Genomic DNA, 14,853 nt, shown 5'->3' on the forward strand with positions numbered 1-14,853 from the left:
GTTTATTTGCATCCTTTGAGGGAATCAAGACTGCAATAAAATAACTTTAGAAAATGATTTTGACAGTCTTTACGTTTCTTTCTTTCACTGGGATATTTTTTCCCTGTTGATATATTAAATAGAATAAAGCTGCCATTAATACATCAAGTTAAATCAACTATTATTATTGTCCTTTTCCTGCTTTTCTTAAGATATAACTTTTCACTCCCTTGGGTTCAGAGTCTTAAACCACCTAGCTAATTTGGAGCCAAACTACCTATAACAGTAGCATACTGGTTTGTTTAAACTCAAGACTGCTCCAGAGAAGAAAAAAGCGAGGGACGAAAACAGTCACACAGATGTGTGTGTGAGGGACAGAAACCTTCCAGCAGTCTGTTAACCCTAGACCTCTATTTTACAGTGGTCTAAAATACTGGAAATGAGCTTGGCTGGGAGAAAATTTCTTGGGGCAGGAGGGAGAGGGTACCGAGAATTTAGTGGTGGGGAGTAAGGAAAGATCAGCTTCTTCCGCCCATTGCTCTTAGAGGAACCCCTAACCCTAGTGATGTATATGATTGGGGTAGATCAGAGTTCAAACAAAAAGGGTATTTAATTCTTACATTTCTACACCATCTTTTCTTCCAAGGAGTTCAAGGTGGTGTTCATAGTTCAAGGAGTTCTTCTTCCCAGTTTCATCCTCACAATAACCCTTTGAGGTAGTTTAGACTGAGAGAAGGTGACTGGCCCAAGGTCACCCATTGAGCTTCATGGCTGAGTGAGGATTCAAACCCTGGTCTCCTCGTCCAGCACTCTAACCATTACACCACACACTGTTTCAGGGTTCTTGGTTGTGCAGGGGCTTCCAAGTGTATTCAACTGAGCATGCTTTGAAATCTCCTTCAGACCTTCCCACTCACCACAGGAAGGCTGAGGGGTGGAGTAGGCCCAGCTGGCAGGCAGGGAGACATTGTGGGCTGGTGCACACAGCCCACAAAACCCTTCTCATGTTGCAGCTCTCTGTTCAGGAACAATGCCTGAACATTGCTATAATGTAATTTAGAATTATGCCCCCCCCCATTCCATATGTAAAATCCCCCACCCACAAGTAGTTTAGAGGTTTCCCTTGGAGAAGCATGCTAGCCTCTCTCATTACGGCCTTATCTTTGGCAGATGTTCAGAAGCGGGGGTGAGTCATTTGAGCATCTGATCCCAACCCAAGAGAACATGTGAGAGCCATGCTGCAGAGTATGCCCGTAGGGTGGCAATGGCTTCTTGGATTGAAAAAAGAAGAAGACACAGTTTCTGTTCTTTGGTACACCACACCCCTGTGAACTGTAACATTGAGTCAAGGGATTTATTCAACCTCCATTATAGATTCACAAATGGAAAATCAAGCTTTTGGTCAAATAAAAGCTGAACAGGATTACACTGTAGTCTCCAAGTTAACCTCATTATAGAGTTCTTTAGTACCACTGGTTCCAATGCAACTACTCCAGAGTAAATGGATTGAGGTCATGCTGCCTTGCAGAATGAAGGCAGGTAGGAGTTGCAACTATTTTCAAAAGTACAAAGTCTAGAGCTGTACTGAATTGACGAGTGTCTCCACCATTCACTTACCTCAAAACCAGCTATCATAGCTTGGTTGGTAGAGCACTGAGACTCTTAAACTCAGGGTCATGGGTTTGAGGTCCACATTGGGCAAAAGATTCCTGCATTGCAGGCTAAATTACCATCACGGTCCTCTCCAACTCTATGATTCTGATTCTATGATTCTATAAGCTGCCCAGGACTACAGACTATCCTGCAGACACTCTGGGGATATTCAGAGAATGCTCATATATCATGTTGACAAGGGGAGCGGGTGGCGCTGTGGTCCAAACCACTGAGCCTCTTGGGCTTGCTGATCAGAAGGTCAGCGGTTCGAATCCGCACAACAGGGTGAGCTCCTGTTGCTCTGTCCCAGCTTCTGCCACCCTAGCAGTTCAAATGCACACCAGTGCAAGTAGCTAAATAGGTACCGCTGTGACGGGAAGGTAAATGGCATTTCTGTGCACTCTGGTTTCTATCACGGTGTTATGTTGTGCCAGAAGCGGTTTAGTCATGCTGGCCACATGACCCAGAAAGCTTTCTGTGGACAAACACTGGCTCCCTTGGCCCGAAGCAAGATGAGCATCGCACCCCATAGTCGCCTTTGACTGGACTTAACTGCCATGGGGTCCTTTAACTAGAGTTGGCAAGAAGGAGTGATTCGACTAAAAACATCATGAAACATGGGGCTCAAACCCACAACCTTGAGACTGAGAGTCTCATGCTCAGCTTGGGTTGACTGAGTATGAAATGGATATGCCAGTCCTGAAATCATATATTTCCAGGTGAACAAAGTGAAGGATGAATTATCCTTTTTATTCAAAAGAATCAGAGATTCAAAAGAATCTAGCTGCTTGGCGGATGTATTACAATTCAACTTGAGAAGTCACTTGAGATGAGAATTTAGGGTTTTCCATAGTCCTCTGATAAGTGTTACAATGTTGTCTTGATTGAATTAGGAAGTGGAGGTAGATTAGACAGCGGTGGTTCCAAGTGGTCTTAGGCCAATGCGTAGAGGGTGGGACACTCCATTTTCCATTTCAATAGCATCAGCCTGGAGCTGCAAATACATTTTGTTCTAGCTTACTAGACCTTGCCAGCTAATGTTTCCAGACACAATGGAGGCTTCTGAGCCAAGGTTCTGATTGCAGGGACTCCCAAATGGAAGCGAGTTGGTACATGTTAGCAACAAATGTATGTGTGTGTGGTATCTTCTGTGGGCCTTAAGGAATTTGGAAACAGCTCTGCCATTAGGCAGAGTAGGCAATTGCTTCAGGCAACAGATGTTGTGGGGCAGCAGTGGCAATACCTCCAGCCATTCCTCTGGAGTCCTCCATCCACACCCACTGTTGGAGGATCAAAGCTATGTATCCCTGTCACGAACCCCTTAATCAAGCCTGCCACCCTCAGGAGCACCAGAGGAAGCGATCTTGTTGCCAGTGTTAAAGCAAAATTCAGCTGCCAGTTGGATCATTTTCTGTTCGTGGAACTGGGGTGTGCCCTTTGCCTCAGGCAGCAAAACGTCTTGGACTGGCCCAGCTTGTGGGAGAGTTCACAACTACAGCACTGTAGCAATACAAAATGTGTGCAATGCATTTGAGATCCTGGAGTCCAACAGCCTTTGGAATATGACCTGCTTCCTAGAGCTAGCTCCCTTCTAAACAGCTAGCCTATGGTGGGGAAAATAATATATTTGGAAGAGGCATGAAAACCACCTGCCCTTTTTATAAAGTCAATTTTGCTTGAAAAACTGGGACTTCATTTTACGGCACAGAAGAAAGCAGGAATGTATATTCCAGGCACCAGCAGCCACAAGTCCCATGTTTTATCAGTTATCCTCCTACGGCAGATATGGGTGCTATCTTTTCTTCTCCTCTGGACCTTCAGCTATGTCTTGCAGACATTCTCCATGCTGTGAGTTTTGCCTCTTCTGTTTACTCACTCCACAACTTGCATTCCCTTTCCTGGTGGCATTGCATTGCCATGGCAAATGTTGTTTGTTACAAGGTATTTTTTTTATGAGGCCGGGGAGTGGGGGGGGGGGGGAGAATCCCACATACCAGAGCCGCTTCGTGCTTGAAGGATCGGCAAGGAAAATATGCATCAATATAACCCATGGCTGCTTGAACTTGAGTGTCCTGCCCCTTGGAAAACAAAACGGGGAAACATTGTGCACTTTCTACTGCAGTTGCAAAGGGCAACACCTATTCGATGGTGCTGACTAATACAGATGTAATGGCTGGAATGTTTAGGGAGTTTCTTTAAGGTAAGTCAAAGTGCTGCCCTAACATTGACATTTTTCCACCCTCCTCCTCCTCCTCCTCCAAATTCCAGCTCTTCAGAGGGAGTTCCTTGAAGAGAAACACCACAGGCTTGGCAAGTGACTCTGTTTGTTACTAGGATGTTTCCAAGAGCCTGAACAACTTAGGTGAAACCTGAAATCCAGGTTCTTCTCTCCTTCACATGCCATCAAGAGGAACCGCCAGGCTGCGTGGGGAGTGCTAATGTCCACCCCCCCTGCTTCTTCCTTTTTGAAAAAAAGAAAGAAAAGAAAACCAACATGGAAATTGGCTTCATCCAATTAATGAGGCAAGGAAGCTGTTTTTTGGTTGTCACTTCGGAGGGGAGCATTTAAGTCGTGACTTTATCTTAATTTGTCAGGCATTGCCCAAGGGAACCGGAAAACAACAACAACAACCCCTATGGTGGCTGAACGCCAGCAGAATGCCTGAGCACTGGAGCATTAACACCCTGATATAAATGAATCCATTCTAATTGGTTTTACATCTGAAAAAATAATAATGAGCCGGCCTGCCAAGAAATGCAATGCACTCATGGAAAGGCCTGGAGCTTATACAATGGAAGCTGATTAGGATCTTGGGGCTCTATTTCTGCTCCTTTTTAGAGTGAAACAAAGGAAGGTGTTTGAATCCTCTGTCCTTTTATTTTATTTTTTAAAGGGCGGGGGGGGGGCTGTGCTGCAGGAGTTGGGTTGGTCTTAAACCAGGCTTCCCACAGTCCCGCTGCCAAATGTACAAAAATTTTCCTGGCTGACGTTCAGGAAAGTACAGCTCCGTCCGTAGGATGGAAAGTTAAAAAGACTTTGCCTGGATACATTGAAGCATATACAAACACTGCCTGGCGTATGGCATTGATTCACTCTGCACAGACTGTCCCCGCGATGTATCCTAAGGGGAGAGTATTGCAAAGCTTTTTATAATCTTTGCAGCTAAGATCTTTTGAGAGGCTAGCGAGTAGGGTAATCTAAACAGTCCTCAAGGAAATCTCATTCTGGGGAGTTAGCAGGAATGTCCAGTCGCTCTCGTAAGATACAAGAACAGCCATTAATTTGAGTCATGGTTAATCCCTGTGGCTATATTTAAAGCAGCAGATTAATTATATCTGAGTGATGATATAATTAAATGACAATCCTTAGCAATTGAGAACTTGCAGGTTTGGAGCTGGTTACACAGCTTGCTTCCAAGATAAAATATTTAATAGGAGAGGCTGCATGCCTGCTACCTGTTATTTATGAGTTCCTGCTCACTGATTGGATATGTTGCTGTGATGAAATTTTATTGTCCTTTTTTTGATTCAGGGTGCCCACCGCAAGCCTATGTGGAATAGTGTGGAATAGGCTATGCATCTCTATAACCAAACTTCATGTGACGTTCATGAACATTTAGCTGGTGATGGAAAAGGGTTAGATGTAGAGTAGATTGTCAGTGAAGTTGCTGTGATGTGAAGAGGATAGTTGGTTGGGCTAGCCGGACAAATGCAGTGACTGTTTTGAAAGGAAGGTGGGACTAGGAGCTGAGGGTTTAGGGAGATAGAATGAATCTAATGGAAACGAGGGAGGGCATCAAAGATGGTGAGTAGCATGGAAGAGAAATCTATCAGGAAAGGTTGAAGCAGCTGAGTATATTTAGCCTGGAGAAGAGAAGGCTGGGGAGGGGCAGGATAGCCCTCTCCAAATACCCGAAGGCCTGCCATATAGGATTGAGCAAATGCTTGTAATTAGTATTTGGCAGTTGACAGTTTATGAGATTTTCTATTGGAAGTTTCCTAAGAAAAAAACACCCAAGATGTCAAAAGCATTCAGATTTCAACATTTCATAGTCATAATGTTCAAATTTTGCCTTCAGGATTCAAGCTCCAAAGATTTGCACAGCAAATTTGGAAAGAAAGTATTAAATTGCAAGTATTTGAGGACACTTGTTTCAGATTAGTTCTAATACACAGTGCCTGGCAATTGGTGCAGTATTCAGCAGCTCTAAGTGCAATCATCGCCATCATCATCATCACCACCACCCATTCCTTTTAACCAATATACAGTCGTACCTTGGAAGTCAAATGGAATCCGTTCTGGAAGTCTTTTTGACTTCCTAAACACTAGGAAATGAAAGCGTGGCTTCTGATTGGCTGCAGGAGGCTCCGGCAGCCAATCAGAAGCTGCGGAAGCTCCGTCGGACGTTCGGCTTCCAAAAATAGTTTGCAAACCAGAACAATCACTTCCGGGTTTGCAGCATTTGGGAGCCAAAACGTTCGAGAAGTTGAACTTAGCTGTTCAAAAACCAAGGTAAGACTGTACATGGAACAAAGCACCATTATTAGTACTCATGAAAGTTAACTAGATACTTTTGTAAGGCTGATGGGTTTGGGGACTTAGTTCTCTATTTCCTTCAAAAAATCTTCTCTAGTCTGCATAAGGTTCAGGATGCTGAAGAAGGCACTCTTTATTTCAGAAAGTGGTGAGATGAAACCCACCACACCTTGAGGTCAAACAGAAAAACGTTTACAAAGGCAACAACACTGCTGAAAAAGGAAATATCTATCAAAGGATGTTCTTCAGAAATTTCGGTGGTCGGAGAGCAAATGCGGCATGGCCTTATATTCCAGCATTCTCTGGTGGCTCTGCTGTTGCCATGCCAACAAATACACCCTCAAAAAGGCAAATGCCCTAGTCTGCCACCAACTTTGCAGCCAAGTTAAAGCAAGAATAATAAATGACACCTAACATTTTCCTTCTCCACCCCCACCACAAGTATTATGCTAAATCTTCAGTCCCAATTTTAAGAGGACGGATTAATTTATGTCAGGGATTGGGGGTGGGGATGATGACAACCCTGTGGCCCTACAGATGTTGTTGGACTCCAACTCCCATCAGCCACAGCCAACATGGTCAACAGTCAGGGATGGGTGAAGTTGTAGTTCAACAACATCTGGACCACCGCAGGTTCCCCATCCCTCATTTATGTGCTAAATATAGAACAGTTAAAAAGTGAAGAGGGCAGGGGAGGAGGCAGGAGTTCGAGGGAGGACAGGAGAGAACGAGTTGCAGGCTCCTTCTAATGGAAGGAGAAATAATTATGTTGATTACCTCTATTTCTCCCTCCTACCTAGTTGCCAGTTTTCCTCGACTCCCTCCTTCAACATTCCATGCCGTTGAGTTAGTATAGTTTTTTGGGGGGGCTCCCCCCTAGTTTTCCCTCTTCAAATTTATTTAAATTATGTGTACCTTAGGGTTACCCACAATCTCTTGATAGTTCTCTCTCATGTGTTCGTGGTGCAAGTATAGTTCTATCTATAAGCATGAACACAGAAAGACTCAAATCAGTACAGGAATGTAATATCAACAACTCTGTAGGCTTAGGAAAGATTGGGAGGGAAATATTAAATAAGCAAGTAAGTTAGAATATCAAGAATTTTTTTAAAAAAGCAAAAACCCAGGGCGGGTGTGTGTGTGAATCAAATCAGGTTTAGTTTCTAAAGTACAGAGAACTTATCACTAGCTTCAGCACCACATTCTTCACCTCCTAACATTTTCCTGGCATTCCAAATTACAGAATAATTTGTTTAGATGTGACAGTGATTAAATACCACCTTTAGCCTGTTTTCCTGTGCTCTGCATTGGCATGTTAAGAATATGTTGCTGAGTGGGAAGCCAAACCTCATCTGTATATAAAAGATGCTATATTTACATGCTTCTTAAATTAAGAACATGGCCTTCTCTCCTTTGCTCCCATGGCAGTAAATTTATATAATGAAATTATGGGAAATAAAAATTAATGTACGAGCCAGTGTGAACTGGGCTGTAGAGCTGAACTGTTGACTTTCAGATCAATTGGAACAAGGTATTCTCTAACAGTACATTTCGCATCCTCAAAGTACCACCATCTCTTTCTTTTACTGCATGGATGGAACACCTGGGGCTAGCCAGATGTTGCTGGACTACAACTCCCATCATCCATGACCATTTGCTATGGTGGCTGGGGCTGATGGGAATTGCAGTTCAACAATACTTTGGTGCCACTGAGCCATTTCAGAATGGAGATGTGAGGAAGGTCCACTTTTTCAGTCCTAATAATAATAATAATAATAATAATAATTTATTTATACCCCACCCATCTGGCTGGGTTTCCCCAGCCACTCTGGGTGGCTTCCAACAGAACATTAAAATACAATAATCATTAAAATACAATAATCATATAATAATACAAACATAACATTGTTTGCAAAGGTCCAAAGGTCACATACATTCCATTTTTAGGGGTGCAAGCCATAATGATAAAAGAAAATCACAACTTCAATGCATTCCTATATGGTAATATGAACACAGTCTTCAAAAGGGTGGGTTGTATGGGATGTTATATTTCCTTAGCCTTTATTTTCATAGTTAAGAATCTTGTCTCCCATTGGCCACACCAACAACTATTTTGTGAATACGGAAAGTGTGTGCAATTTATTACATGACTGCAAAGGGCTTGGTCTGCAGTGCTATCTAATAGCAGCATTGGGCTGTCTTGCTGCACGAACACCTGTTAGACTAGGGAGTCAGGGCAGGATCTATTGTGCAGTCTTATTTTAGTTGTACAAAGAAGGTACGTTTTCATTCTTGCCAGACTTGGTCATAATGGCAGTGATTCACCTATCTGTTTAGAAAAGGGAAAAACTGATTCATCCTTTATCATGGAGCCTGACAGCTGGCAAATGATTGCCGTCCTATTCCCCGCTCTCCCGAATCAGACTTTTCAAAATTTATTTAGAGTAATCAGAAAGGAACCATCTGTTTGGTGACCTTTTCTGCTGGTGAAATTACTGTTGGCATCAGAAAATTGAACAGACCGAAGCAAAAATGTAGACAAGAGTCTGTTCCACTTGGCAGTGTGAACTGGCCATGGTTTGCAAGTCTGCAGAAGTCGATCCTGTCTCATTCATATCCTATCTGTGCCGAATCTATGGAGGATTCCTTTGCTGCAAGCATCTTGAGTTCCGTCCATCCCAGAAATGGGACCCTGTAGTGTTGTCAAATGCCCACCATTTAAAGCCCTTGTTGCAGAGCAAATCATGAGAAAGATTTAACACATCATATCCTATGAGGCAAAAAAACAGTAACTATCATGCCACATTACAATGCTGCTTGTGAAAATTGGGTTGGGGAAAAAAAAGGAATATTGTGAGGACAAGATGGGAATGCTGAAATCATTTCAAGGACAGCCCATCTATAAAGGCCAAGAAGCAAATGTGAATGACAGAGCTAAGAGGGTGTCCAAGTACATTCAGGGATTACAGACTGATTGCTTAATGAGAAAGTAGCTAAAAGAATTTAGTTGTGGCTAAGAATAAACTGCCCAGAAATCATTAACTCCTCAGTGCTTTATAAACCACCGAGAGCACAAAATTGGTGGCTGGACTCAAAGATGACTTTAATGAACTAGTGGAACCTAATATTGCATCCTTCCCATTTTTATTTTTATTAGGCAGTTAGGTTGGGGCCATCTCAAGACACAAAAATGGCTACCTGTGCCTCTGATTATAACCAAAGGTGGGCCAATTTCGTTTGTGATGAAAACAATGCATAATAAAACCAGGTGAGATTTGTTGTTCATGAATCTGAATGCTTTATACTTCTCCAGTGCTAGGAAGTTGTGGATCCAGATTCTCAAATTGCTCATTTGTGCCAGAGGAAGAAAAGTTATCTCAACAAGGAGATGCTTCAGAAGCCTACAAGATGTGAGGGTGTACCAGGGAGCTGTTTCAGAGATTCCCATTTCATAGAAGCTGTCAATGTTGCAAATTATGTGAGCTTTCAGCAATATCAGACTGAGCTTATCTGTGAATCATTTGTCTGGAATCTGGCTTATTTGGGTGGTGTTGTCAGAGATGGGGGCTGAATACTTTATTGACTGGGTTAAGTTGCACCAACCTGGAAGGGAAAAACCCTCCTCCCTTTCGATAATTAACTCTAAGAAACAAGATTTCTATAAACAAGTAACGTATCCATGTTAACGGTATCCCTGTTTAGGGAGGCTAAATGTAGACAGGTAAACATCTGTTTGCAAATATAGAGATCCCAACTGTGCGCTGGATGTCAGTAAACCCCTATATATCATACAACTCTGTGGGATTTTGTTGGCTTCAATATGCCATTCCACTCATGCCAGTCCCACCAAAAATTGGACTTCATTTTCCCCTCATGAAAAAGGATTACTTGATTCTGCTTTTGCGTGTGTGCTTTATTGAGCACTTTCACATATATACAAATCCAAATTGTTTCTATATAATATTACATGCTATAGGTAAAATGGCACGTTCCATTCCATTTCCCCAACAGGATATTTTGTTGGCAGAAGTCACACCATGGTTAAAACTATCAGAACTTCCTGGGCAATTTTGGAGAACCAGCAGTTCAAACTCCAGCAGGGTTCGACCAGGTTCAAACCTCCAGCGGTTGTAAGGAAAAAGAGCTGAAGCAGCCATGTTGGTTCACGAGGAGAAGAAAGAAATCCCAAATCCACATTTATTAGCACATGATGTGAAATACTTCTGCCGGGGACCTTGAATAGCAGATGCCAGTCCAAGTGAGACAATACTGGGCTGGTTTGACAAATAGTAGGGTGCTACGTCTCTCCCAGTCAGCCTTCAGCCAACCTTCCCAAGATGGATCTCAGACTTTTTTCTCTCCTTTCTTCTTCTTCTCAGCAAAAAAAGAAAGAAAGAAAGGTATAGGACCCCTGGACGGTTAAGTCCAGTCAAAAGCGACTATGGAGTTGTGACACTCATCTCACTTTCAGACTGAGGGAGCCGGTGTTTGTCCACAGACAGCTTTCCGGGTCACATGGCCAGCATGACTAAACCATTTCTGGCACAACGCAACACCGTGATGGAAACCAGAGCGCACAGAAACATCGTTTACCTTCCCGTTGCAGTGGTACCTGTTAATCTACTTGCACTGGTGTGCTGTTGAACTGCTAGGTTGGCAGGAGATGGGACAGAGCAACGGGAGCTCACCCCGTCACAGGGATTCGAACCGCCAACCTTCTCACCAGCAAGCCCAAGAGGCTTGGTGGTTTAGACCACAGCACCACTCGCATCTTCTCAGCACACCTTGCTAAAAACACTCATTTCTTGTCACCTCAAACCCATTTACCCTGGCAACTTCTGTCTGCCCTGGCTCAAGATTCCTCTTACACAGGCCATCAACACCTTTTGTCATGGTAAGGCCTCTGGAACTCACAACAATATTTATTACGAATTTTGTGTTCTCATTTTGTATTTTTCTGCTGTGAACCGTCCTGTGATCTCTGGTGTACAAATTTAATAAATAAATAAGAAATAAAATGCTTTTCAAAAAGCTCATTAGTGCAAAGAGCTCGGTTTTCCATCAGAAAAAGTCACGTAACTGACCACACATAAACACCCACATGATACTTGGTGAACAGTCCCTGGTACCATTCTCCCTTCTCCTCTGGCCAGATTCTTACCAGGACAGGTTCCTGACGAGTCGACTACTAGCCAATCAGCCCTAATACTATATAAGCTTCAGCAAGAGACCACAGCTTGCTAGATGCCACATGATGCTACGTTCCTTTGCCCATACAACTTTGGAACTGGCCTCCTAACCCCATTATTGCACAGGAGATGCAATCGCCACCTATATGAAACTGGGGGGGGGGGAGAGAATTCATCATTTTTTTAAAAAAGATGTACTTTGTTGAAATGCTTGCTCATATTTCTATGCGTATTGAGAAGTAGTTCAGAGACTCTGGGTTTCAGATGAGTCATTCCCCTTATCAGGTGCCTAAACAAACACTGAAGGGAAGGGCGTGATTGGAAAAGGTATCTATCAGGGGGAAGCAGGTCAGTTTGTTAAGACATTTTAACACAGGGGTATGAGCACAGGAAAGATAAGATATTGGCAAAGAAAAATAGCAAAAATGCAGGCCAATGTTTTGAGTGGACACGACTCTTTGTCCATGCTTCTCTATGGAAAATAATGGCCTGAAAACAAACTTGAGGCAAAAATCTCTCACTTGTTGGGTCACATTAGCCTAGACATCCACCAGTTTTCAGTGGAGGCTGTCCATTAGTGTGAATGCAGCACTTCTTTGCCAACCTCAAGCTGCCCCTATCCATTCTCCACCAGCCTGCCTTCTTAGCAACAGCCAGGCCAGGGGTGGCGATGGCTATCAGCTTCCTCCTTAGCTTCAGTGTTGCCTTTTGTAGAAATAATTGAGGAAGAGGCTGAGTTGGGGACAAAACAAGAATTAATCGGCTCTGCCTGTCATTGGCTCTGAATTCACCCGCCCTTGGCCTCCCTGTTTTCTGCTTCCCCAGTCCCAATGAGCACCAGTCTTCACTCATAGCTGCCAAGTTTTCGGTTTTCTCACGAGGAAGCCTATTCAGCATAAGGGAAAATCCCTGTAAAAAAGGGATAACTTGGCAGCTATGGTCTTCACTGCCAGTTTTGCAGACACATAAAATGATACATTAAAGCATGACAGAATCCAAATTTTCTTCCTCTCTTCACTTGCAGTTCATGCTGTGAGTGCAATCAACACAACGGAATCTTCTGCTAAGTAAAAAAAGGTGCACCAACCCCATCTCTAACTTCCCAAAGGGAGAAATTACCAACAGTGATCAATTCAAGTAAAGAAAGTTGATTATTACTTTTTTTCCACTGTGATACATGCAGTAGGTTTTAGAAGAGCCAGGCGCACAGTCCAGGCCTATGAAGGAATTCATGAAAGTTCAAGCAATCAGTTCTTAACATGATGACCTCTGCTAGGCTCTATTGTCATATTGTGATGGTGTCGTGCTGTTTTAATGTTTCATTGTTGTAAACCTTTTAGTTGACTACTAACCTGAATTATATATAAAAAAGTAAGTTCCTACCACTGAATGTATATATGAAAATATGCTAAGGGTTAATAATCATTTTGACCCATAGTTAGGTCAATACATAGCACATTCCTCTAGAAGGCTGTTTTGTCTCACAAGGAATACCGTTTATTATCACTGAGGACCACACAGCATTCGAAAGATATCAACTATAAAATTCAACAGGACTCACTTCTGAGTAGATGTGGACTACGCTGTAAGTTATCCAAAATATTTTTCTCCTCTTATCCTCTGCTTTACTGCAATCCATAGCAATAAACATATTTGGTCGCAAATATATTTTAGATTTCTACTATGTAATGAACTTTGATTTCCTGAAATGTTTTTAAAGCTACATTCTCAGATTGACCACCAAGATGCTGGCAGCTTCTGAAACCACTTATGTTCATGTTGAGCACAAAACTGGGGGTTTCTATTTTTACAAAAGTAGTTTGCCACCCCTAGTCACTGCTGAGTGATAGCAGGATCCTAGAGGGTTCCAGGCACTCACCTAGGGTCTGTGTTCTTTTGGAGAACTGAGATACGGCAGAAATAGGGTTTATTCACCTATGTACACCTTCAGTCTGCATGGAGGGAGACCAGATCTTACAGCATGGTCATTTCAAGAGGGGCTTGTACTCCACAGCAGCGCAGCCAGACTTCAGCCAGCCTTCTCAAGATGGATTCCAGTCTTCCTTCTTCTTCCCAGAACACCCTGCCAAAAACTTTCTTTCCCTGTCACTTCACACCTAGTTACCCTGACAATCTTCCAAACCCCTAGTCTCTGTTCACACCTCAGGGCAAGGGGGGGGGGGAACAGTTCTTTTGCATTGCCAATGACTTTCATTGGCCCTGTGTTGCTTCTTAATGGGCCTAGCTTAGCCAGGCCATTTTGCATAGGCTAGGCCAGTGTTTCCCAACCAGTGTGCCTCCAGATGTTTTGGGACTACAACTCCCATCATCCCTAGCTAGCAAGACCAGTGGTCAGGAATGATGGGAGTTGTAGTCCCAAAACATCTGGAGGCACACTGGTTGGGAAACACTGGGCTAGGCTAGCCTAGGAATCCCTCTGCAGCTTATATTTCTCCTTTCATATCCCAAATAATCAAAACCCTAGCCATTTATTAATTTCTAGGGTAACACTATTTAGTAATTAACGCCATAGGTTGCTCTAGACCAGGCACCCCCAAACTTCAGCCCTCCAGATGTTTTGGACTACAATTCCCATCTTCCCCGACCACTGGTCCTGTTAGCTAGGGATCATGGGAGTTGTAGGTCAAAACATCTGGAGGGCCGCAGTTTGGGGATGCCTGCTCTATACTATCCACAACCTGCTATTTATTTTTTTATATAGTTTTATTGAAATTTTAACACTATAAGAAAAGGGGGGGATTACAGAAAGAAAATAAGAAAGGACAAAGAGAAGATAACAGAAGAAAAGTATTTTGCACCTTCAATGCACATATGGACAGTGGCTGACAATGGGGCTCTCACATTTCAGTCCGATGCTAAAATTCAGCGCCCCCTGCCTCTTACACTCCATTCAACACCATTGTAATGACTGAATCAGTCACACTACCCTAAAACCACCTCTGATGTGGAACATGAGTACAACAGAATATTGTCGAGGTTTAACAAATACTTCTACATATTTGGAAAAGAAAACACTATGATAATTACCAACCAACCTTCTAGTAATAGGATTAGACAAGAAATGCTTTGGTTTCCATTTCGATAGCATTCATACACTTTAAGGCTCCATATAAAAATAAATTTAGCTTAAGGTAAGGACACTTATATTATAATCCAATGCATGCCTGCTTAGAAGTAAATCCTGTTGGATTCATTGGGTGCAGCACATACTCGGAACTAAAGCTGCAATCATATACACACACCACAATCTTTACCATGTCTACTCAGAATTATTGAATTCAATGGGCCTTACTCCCAAATAGGTTGGGACTCAACTACATTAGTAAAAACAAAAAATGTTTTGAATGCATTATAAACATGCAACATGAGATGGCGCTGGAGAGCAAAAAAAAATTCTATGCAATTTTTACATAGCCATTTTTTTGTTCTAACGATTTAATTTCTGATTTATTTATAGCATTCTCCCCCATGTGT

General features: G+C 42.8%; 1 long non-coding RNA gene across 1 annotated transcript; it reads left to right on the plus strand.

Annotated features, from left to right (window-relative positions):
- Positions 1-927: 927 nt before the first annotated feature.
- On the plus strand, positions 928-13,022 carry LOC148684556 (uncharacterized). Its single transcript, XR_015951741.1, has 2 exons — positions 928-3,832; positions 9,327-13,022. It is a non-coding gene; the product is annotated as an uncharacterized LOC148684556 (long non-coding RNA).
- The last annotated feature ends 1,831 nt before the right edge of the window (positions 13,023-14,853 follow it).

The sequence above is a fragment of the Zootoca vivipara genome, chromosome 9 (assembly GCF_965207765.1).
Source record: "Zootoca vivipara chromosome 9, rZooViv2.hap1.1, whole genome shotgun sequence".
In the NCBI taxonomy this organism is placed as follows: Eukaryota; Metazoa; Chordata; class Lepidosauria; order Squamata; family Lacertidae; genus Zootoca; species Zootoca vivipara.